The sequence below is a fragment of the Nicotiana sylvestris genome, chromosome 1, assembly GCF_000393655.2.
Source record: "Nicotiana sylvestris chromosome 1, ASM39365v2, whole genome shotgun sequence".
Classification (NCBI taxonomy): Eukaryota; Viridiplantae; Streptophyta; class Magnoliopsida; order Solanales; family Solanaceae; genus Nicotiana; species Nicotiana sylvestris.
The window spans coordinates 160,107,179-160,116,536 of record NC_091057.1 but is presented as its reverse complement, the minus strand read 5'-3'; positions in this window follow the sequence as shown (position 1 = coordinate 160,116,536).

Here is a 9,358-nt window from a genome sequence, read left to right as displayed (position 1 = left end):
TGTATATGGGATATGAAAAAGGTTACGGCGTTATATACGCACCACCACCTGATTAGTTGGTATATGTTGATGATATTGCCCACAGTGGCCGAGATGATATGATGGGATGCCCCCAGTGTCTTGATGATATTATGCACACCATACCTATGCATGTCATGACATTTACACGCACGTGCATGACGTTATAAACGTTTCAGTATTTACAAAGTTATTCAAATTTAAAAATGTGTTTCAATATTCCATGTTTCATTTATGTCTTTTACGTACTAATTTCCACGCCTTACATACTTAGTACATTTTTCGTACTGACGCCCTATTTCATGGGGCCTACGTTTCATGCCCGCAGGTGCAGGTAAGCAAGTTGACGGTCCCCATTCTTAGGATCCCTGATCAGTGAGAGTTGGCGTGCTCCATTTGATCCGGAGCTGCTTTTGATATTGATATGATACATTTGTACATATATATGTATATGAGTATGACGTGGCTCAGTACCGTCTTTGTACAGTTATATTTCTTTTAGAGGTCTGTAGACAGTATGTCTAGTTGGGTTGTATGTGGCCTTGTCGGCTTTCAGTTTTTGATGTATTGTTGTCTATAGCAGCCTTACCGGTTCGCCCACTGTATTCTGCCTGTATACGTACATATGCCTTGATGACAGGCTTCTTTCACGTATGTTAATTTTGTAATGCAGCAGATATTATTTAGATTCATATTTTAGACGCATGCTTATGGGTGTTTGATAGGTAAGACTCAGGCGTCCGTCGCGGCCCATCGGTTTGGGTCGTGACATATGCGTCGTGCCGCGACGTTAAATCAGGCGCTTCTTGGGAGGCAACCCATGTATCTTTCTTTTTTAATTTTCTTTTTAGTGTAGGATTTGTTGTTGGACTAACTGGTTGTGAGATATGTGTAGGGTTGTTTTGATGCCGTGCAAGACCAAATTGGAAAAATGTTGCACTCTATGAAGTTTGGACCATTGCCGCATTGCATTTTTTGCGGCCGCAATGGCCTTATTGCGGGGGAAAAATTTCATTGCGGTCGACAGTGTTGAATGGTAAAAAGTGGAGGTTCTCTGAAGATTGTCACCACGTCCGCAATGCATTTTATGCGGTCAGCGGTGCCCTACTGCAGCCGCAGAGCATTTCTTGTGGCCCACGGTGACATCCTTGCCAGTGCTTCTTGTGGTCAGTACCGCGGTCCGCAGTGCATTTTATGCGGACTGCGGTGGGTAGGTAACGTGGATCCCAGGTCCTTTTTCTATAAGTATGACCTAAGGCCTTCATTTACACTTTTCGCTCATTTGCTCCCTAAATAGAAAAACTACTGTTCCCCTAAGTGCTCAAATTCAAACACTATTTCTAAATCATCTGTGGTGCATCTCATCACTGGTACTTCAAATCTTTCCCTAGTTTTTAATTGTGTTTTATTCTTGTTTTAATTCGTTAGTTGGTACCTCTTTTTATTCCTTTTTCTTTCAATTTGTAGCGTAAGATTACATAATGCTGTTTAGATTAGGGTTAATTAGTTAAAAATGATGATTAACTACCTAGAGGGTTGATAATATGTGAATTTAGGCTAAAAATGAGAAAAATATTGAAACCCTAGGTTGGTGTTGCTGAGTTATGCTTACCGCGACCGCGCTGGAGTTTTCGCGGTCTGTTGTGCCTCTCCGCGGCTGCGATGTTTTTTTTTGCGATCTGTGGTGGAAAACTTCAGAGGGGTTGATTTTGAGAACCGCGGTCGCAGTCGATTTTTCGTGGTCCGCGGTGCCTTACCACGACCGCACATCATTTTTTTGCGGTCCGCGATGCCCTGAATCAGAGAGTGGATATTCTGAACCCCACTTCACTGCGGTCCGCAAAGCCATTTTTGTGGTCCGCGGTGGTTCCTTTGCGGCCGCACCATTTTTTATGCGGTCCGCAGTCAGCTATTTTCAATTATATTCTTCACTGTTTCTCCTGGTACTGTGATGCTAACAAATACTAAATGAATTCTCCTTGCAAACAATGGTTAAATCACGAGGCAAAGGTGAAAAATAGAAAGGCAAAAGAGAGTCCTCTCGGGTTAGGGGACGAGGTATGATCAAATTGACCCACCAAGTCCGGAAGGCAATTGGGGACACCAGAAAGCAAATAAAGGCTGCAAATAAAGTTGCTTCCCATTCAGAGGGAAGTGAGTATTTGCCCTCCCGGGAGGCATCTGAGTCTGATTCAATGCCGAAGTATGTTCCTAACTGGCCGGGAAGGCATAGATTGAGAGATGTGCCTACACCTTCGGTCTCTCCTACTGCTCAAGCTTCAGTTAAAATTTCTACTGAGTTGTCTGTGGGCTCAGCAGAGAGCAGTAATAGTGTAGTATCAGCTTCAACACCTGGGGAGGATCCCATTGCTGAAGAAGAAGGGGGAGAACCCCAAACCAGGGGGTGGAGAGAACTAGAAACCCGGAGTCTTGGCAGGATAGATTTGTTAGTGAGATAGAATACCACAAGTTCCGAGAGTGGTGGCCCGTGAGGAAATTGATACTTGAGCAAAAATTCATTGAGAGGGGCCTTCTGCCTCATAACCCTAATATGAAGAGGAAATTCAGAGAGAGACTAGGAAGGAAATATTTTACAAGCACAGCCGAGGAGGCAAATGAGCACTTAGTCAAGGAGTTCTACGCTAATGTTGCCCACATCAAAAAGGGCACTAAAGTGACTAAGGTGCGGAATTTGACAGTGAAGTTCGATAGGAAGATAATCAATGACTACCTAGGCTTTTCAGAGGAAGATGAATCATTGTACTTAGAAAAGGTAGCATTGGATAAGGCAGCCCGTCCGTGATTGGCAGAATACCTGGCACTCCCGGATACTACCCCAGCATGGTTGACATCAGGAGTCCCAATTTTGAGGAAAAATTTAAACTTCAAGGAAAAGGAGTGGGAGACTTTCGTATGCAGCAGGCTGGACCCTACTACTCATGAGAACTCTCTGCCTATCTCTTGGGCAATATTGGTGGCTTCTATCATGGCGGGGTACCTGATCAACATCGGGAATGTTATGTCTAGGGTGATTACAAGGGTGGTAAATGAAGGTGATAGATCCTACCCCTTCCCAAATTTCCTGACAATGTACTTTGAGGACCAGGATGTGGAAAAAAGGAAGTTTGATGTGAAGGTGAAACCAAAGATGCCTTTCTCCTGGTATAGCCTCAAGGGTGATGACAACCCCAAAGGCAAAGATCCTAAAGGCAAAGCCACTGCTTCTATTGGCCAGTTTGAAGAGCCAATAGTAGTAGTCGCTTCTTCTCAGCCTCCCTCAGTTACACCAGACATTGCCCTAGGACCCTCTACTGCCACTGCTCCAGATAACCCCTCATCCGCAGCTTACCTATTGACTGCCCACCGTTTGAGCGAAACCCTTGCCAGTATTAACAACTGGATGCAGTTAGCTACTTCTAAGCTGTCTGTGCTTTCTAGCTCGATGGCAGCCCAGTCCGTACCCCCACAGTCACAAGTTCCAGCCTCAGTGGAAGAGACTCTCAAGGAGATTCTGGACAACCATAAGAAGCTCCTGGAGAACCATCAGTTGATATTGGAGGTTGTAGGTACTCATGGGAAATCATTGAAGGAGCTGACAAAGGAAACAAAGAAGTTGAGAAAGACTCGAGCATCAAAGGAGTCTGTGAAGGAGTTGAGGGTAGAAATGGAGAAGATTAAGGCTGTTGACCATCTACCATTGGACCTACTATTGCATGAGCAGCCTCCAGCAGCTGAGACTGAGCCGGAGCAGGAGCAGGAGATGTAGAGGGTGCCAAAGAGGAGGAGAGTGATCCCACAAACCGATGATGGAGTGATAAAGTTAGAGGACTCGTAGGGAGGTTCCTCTAGCCAGCCTCAGGCCCCAAAGCAGCCTCAGGTCCCAGTGCAGGCATAGGATACTGGGATCCAGTCACAGGTTCCCGCGCAGTCACCGGACCCAGGGACCCAGGCTTATGATCTCATGCAAACGGAGGGCCAATAGGGAGTTTCTCTTTACTCTCTATCTTATTCTTGAGCTATTTTTAGTTAGTTAGCATTGAGGACAATGCTAGCTTTCGTATTTTGCAACCTTGGTCTGTATATAAAGTTACTTTCTGATGTATTTATTTCCTCTTATATATATTCGTTTAAATCCCCTATTGTACATATTCAGTTTAATTTCCGTATTTTATTTCATAGCTTCTTACTTCATTTTCGTAGCTTCTTATTTTTGAGTTTTGCGTTCAATAAGCCTTTGTTTTCTTAATGCCACGGTTCTTTCCAAAGGTGGAATTTGTGTGAACTGGGTGGCTCTTCCTGATGATGGAGGCATGACAACCTTTTTAAGGGTTTGAGTATGTTTTCTTTTTATTTTTGTGTAAATAGTAGATAATGAGTAATGGTGCCTCAAGTAAAGTTTCACTTGGGCCTAACACATTTGCCTTTAATCTTATGGTCAAAAACAAATTGGTGTGTATAGGATGGTGAAAGGTGTGACCTTGAGACTTTTGTGTTGGCCGATAATCATCAAGTGGTTTTTCGGGACCATTTGTGTTGCTCAAATCTTAGCTAAGGTTGTTGTGGGCCCACGACTCTGTCTCTTTAGCAATCCTATAGCTTGTGTGGTGAGAATTTTAAATTGCAAGTCCAAGTCTCGTGCCATTAGTCTAGAACTTGTCCTGAATGTTTGTCTAGGCGAAATCTTAAGTGTAGTTTGAATTGAGAAGTGATTATAGGCTCTCCTTGATCCGAATGATATCTTGAAAACATCCATAGCCTACCAATGATAATATCCCTAGTCAACCCTTTTGAGCCATAACCCTTTTTCTTTCAAAGACCATGATACAAGCCTTTACCCGTTCTAAAAAGACCCTCTCTTGGCACCCGATCTTTCCTTAGCACAAGGAAAAAGCATAAGTTTGGTGAGAGAGACGAGGAATATAACAAAGCGGTAAAAGGTACAAAATGAATAAAGGGAAAGGCACAAAGAAAAAGAAAGAAAATAAAAAATTCAAAAAGAATGAACAATGTAGAAGAAATGAAGGGATTCAATAAAAGTAAAGAGATGAAAGGTGTGGAAAGTTTAGAAAGAAGAAAAAGGTTTGAAATAAACAAGAAAGTGTGACAGTGTGTCTCTCTAACCCCTAAAAAGAAGTAAATGACTCAAAAGGTCAAGAGAATGTGTGCCAAAATGAAGCAAATGAAGTACTTAAGGGAAGATGAATCCTACTTAGACCAAATATTTCCTACCCTGAACCAAAAGCTTTCACTATATCTCCACAAAAGCCCTATATGATCTTGAGTTGAATGAAGCTTACATTAGTGGTGACTCACATAAGGGGCAAGCTTATGGTACTTACAACCAAACTTGTGACCTTTCTTTGAGAGAGATGAGTGTATTTTCCACAATCCTCATTCTGAGTGCTACAACCTAAAAGTGAGGTTTGCTTATGGAGAGTTGAGGAGTATGAGTTTGGGTTCCACAATGACCAAAGTAGTAGAAAGAGTTTCCTTGATGAGTTGAGTCAACTCTTGATTCTTTTGTGTCGCACTAAAACCATGGTGCTTAAAAGGTTGAATGTTATTAATGATTCATTTGATTTAAGGGCAATTGTTAGTCCCAATTGATGCTAGATGAGGTCACTTTAGGTCAGTTGAATTTTCTTGGTTTTATTCTTAAGGAGGTGAGAATTACTTTGTTTGCTTGAGGAAAAGCAAACGCTTAAGTTTGGGGGAGTTGATAACTAGGGATTCTAGTATATTTTATACTCCTTTTGTGACGACCCGACCCGTTGTATCGTTACCGCCCCGTTTCCCCCATTTACTATTTCTTTATGCTTCATTATCAGTGTTGGGTAACGAGTTGATTTGGATTGGTTTTAGTAGGAAATGAGACACTTAGTCTCTTAAAGGAAGGTTTGTTTTGGAAAAGTCAACCGGACATTGACTAATGTGTTAGAGGGCTCGGATTTGAATCCGGATAATTCGTTTAGCTTTGGGGGATCATTTATGACTTAGGAGCGTGATCGGAATGCATTTTTGTAGTCCGTGGAAGGATTTGGCTTGAATTGGCGAAGTTAGTATTTTGGCGAATTCCGGTTGATAGGTGAGATTTTGATCTGAGAGTCGGAATGGAATTCTGAGAGTTGTTGTAGCTTCGTTAGGTAATTTGGGATATGTGTGCAAAATTTTAGGTCATTCGGACATGGTTTGGTCGGGTTTTTGATCGAAAGTGTTTGGAAGTTTTTAGAAAATTAGGCTTGAATTCGATGAGTTTTGGGTAATTTGATGTTGTTTGAGGTGTTTTGATGATTGGAAGAGGTTTGAATAATGTTATGAATTATGTTGGCATGTTTGGTCAAGGTCCCATGAGGCTAGGATAAGTTTTGGAAGAGGTTTTGGAAGATTTTTGTCGTTTGAGCATAAGCATGTAATGATCCAAATGTCCATTTTTAGTTTTAGAGATCGAAATTTTATTTCGAGATTTCTAGAATTTAAATAATGAATTATAGGAGTGATCTGGAAAGTTTGGTCTAATTTCATCAAGTCGTGATTGGTTTTTTGATACGAAACATGAGTTAATTGTTTAACAAATGAAATGAGTATTGAACAGAGCAAATGAGCTCCGAATTGAGTTTCAACTAAAGATCTATGTTCGTATTATTTTTTGTGACTCATAGTAACAAGAATCATCGAATTTCAAGTTCGTATGATGGAGTTAGAGCCTTTTTAGTGAAACGCAAAGCTGTTGCAATTTTCTGGGCAGTTTCCGCATTTTTCGCACGTGTGAACAGTAACCGCACCTGCGTGAACAGTATCTGTGTACTGTTCATGCATTTTATTGTTCGTATGATGAACAGTAACATGAACAGTATCCGTGTACAATACGTATGAACAGTACCCCGTGTACATTACCCGTGAAGCGATGGAGCTATTGAGCTATGGAGCTATGGAGCTCGGATTGAAGCGATTTTCACCATATGGATTGGTGTAAGTGTTCTATATCCAAAAGTGATTATATTTAATAATTTCATGGTTATTTTCATCAAGAATTAGTGAAACAAATGGAAGAAATTGGAGAAAATTTGTAAACTTTTCAAAAACGAAAATTCTAGATTTGGAGGCCGAATTGTTATCAGAATTTAGTAATTTTGGTATGGTTGAACTCATGGTTGAATGAGTTGTCGGATTTTGTGAGTTTCGTCGAATTCCGAAGCGTGGGCCCGGGGGACGGGTTTGAGCAATTTCGGGATTTTGATGTTAAATTGGATAATTTCGAGTGGGCTTCGCTCCCTTAGCATATTTTAATGATTATGTACTGATTGTGGCTAGATTTAGATCATCCGGAGGTCGATTCGTGTGGGCGAGGCATCGCGGGCTAGATTTTGGACCAGATCGAGGTGAGTAATTGATGTAAATGATGTCCTGAGGGTTTGAAACCCCGGAATTTCACATCGTAATGCTATATTGAGGTGACTTGCACGCCGGATAACCGGCGTGGGGTAGAGCACCATTGGGGATTGTGACTTGGTCCGTCCCGAGAGATATTTTACTACATTTTTGGTTGAGCCGTATACTTTATTATTGTAAATTGGGCTTGTTGCCATGCTTGGGGCCTTGTGCCGACCTATAGAACCCTTAGGGGATTTTTAACTGGTTTTCCTCACTTATTTTGTTAAAGAATTTATATCCTCAGTCATGTTTCCAATTGTAGGCTTCTTGCCAATTATTTGAATCCTTTAGGGATTGATATCACTGCTTTCGCATATTTTGCATATCATTTGACCTCAGTCCAAGGTTTTAAATACTGTTTTGCAAACTCAGTCATCTTTCTAAGATTTGAAAACTTAAATGATATTTTTAAATGATATTTCGGGCTGAGAACTACTATTTTACAGATGCCCAAGGGGCTTACGATGATTTCTGGAGTGAGCATGGATCGAGCTGCGCGCCGCAGCAGTGTTATATTGATATTGAGGACGATAGCCTAGTTGATTACATAGATATTGAGGTCGAGAGCCTGGTTGATTACATTGATATTGAGGCCGAGAGCCTGGGTGATTATACTGAGATTGATATGAGGCCGAGGGCCTAGATTTGATGCCACGAGATGGCTTGATATTGCACTTGGGCTGTAGGAGCCCCTCCGAAGTTTGCATACACCCCTGTGAGCGCCGTCGACGATAAATAAATGGATGGCTCGGGCTGCACGCCGCAGTGGGTACTAGAGTGTACCATCATATGCATTGCATTGCACTCATGCATTTATTTTTATCTGTTATACCTGTCTCAGTATTTGGTACTCTGACTTAATTGGCTTGTTGCTTCACTATTTGTTGTTCTAAACTGCCAGTTATAGTTTACTTTGTATTTTTCTATGATTTCTTATTCTGAGCCTTTATTTATGTTTATTACTCACTGGGTCGGAGTACTCACATTACTCCCTACACCTTGTGTGCAGATCCAAGTACACTACAGGCTGAGTGAGGATTTGTTTAGCTGAGCAGCAGTATCCGGGAGTATCGAGGTAGCTGCATGGCGTTCGCAGACTTGATCTCTCCCATCTATCTCTATCTTTTATTCCGTATTTTTCCTAGACAGACTTGTAATAGGTGGATATCCTGTATTAGAGGCTCATATTCGTGACACCGTATTCTGTTGGGCTATGGTGTGGTATTTTAATTGAACTTCCGCAGATTTTATTATTAATTATACACTTGAATGAAATGACTTAGTAAATTCTCTGTGATATTTATCTATAATCTGAATAAGAATTTGGGATAATGTTGTTGAATGGTCGGGCTTGCCTAGCAGTGTGTTGGGCGCCATCATGACCGGGGTTGGGGTCATGACAAGTTGGTATCAGAACCTAGGTTACTTGGTCTCGCGAGTCATGAGCCGGTTTAGTATAGTCTCGCGGATCGGTACAGAGACGTTTGTATTTATCCTCGAGAGGCTGCAGAACCTTTAGGAAAACTTCACATTCTTGAATTCTTATCGTGCGTCCTTGATTCATATTGAAAAGAAACTTTTGAAATTCCTTCCACGCATTCGTATGCGCGCATGGACGCTTAGTATCAGATGTGCCTCGATGGCTTGTGATTCCCCGATCGAGGGGCGAGGTGTTATCTCTGTAAGTTTATGGTGGGCCAGTCTGGAGGACTTGAGGTTGGATCTTTGCCTATAGCGGGAGCGCCGAGGTGTTGATTGTGTAAACAAGTGTTTTTGAACTTATACGTTCGGTAGTGTCCCCGTTAGTGAAAATGACGGTTGTGGCTATGGGAGGAGTATGTTAGTACTACGAGTCATATCTATACGAATTGGAAGCGACGAGAAGGGGTCTGTTGAATGATGGAAGAAT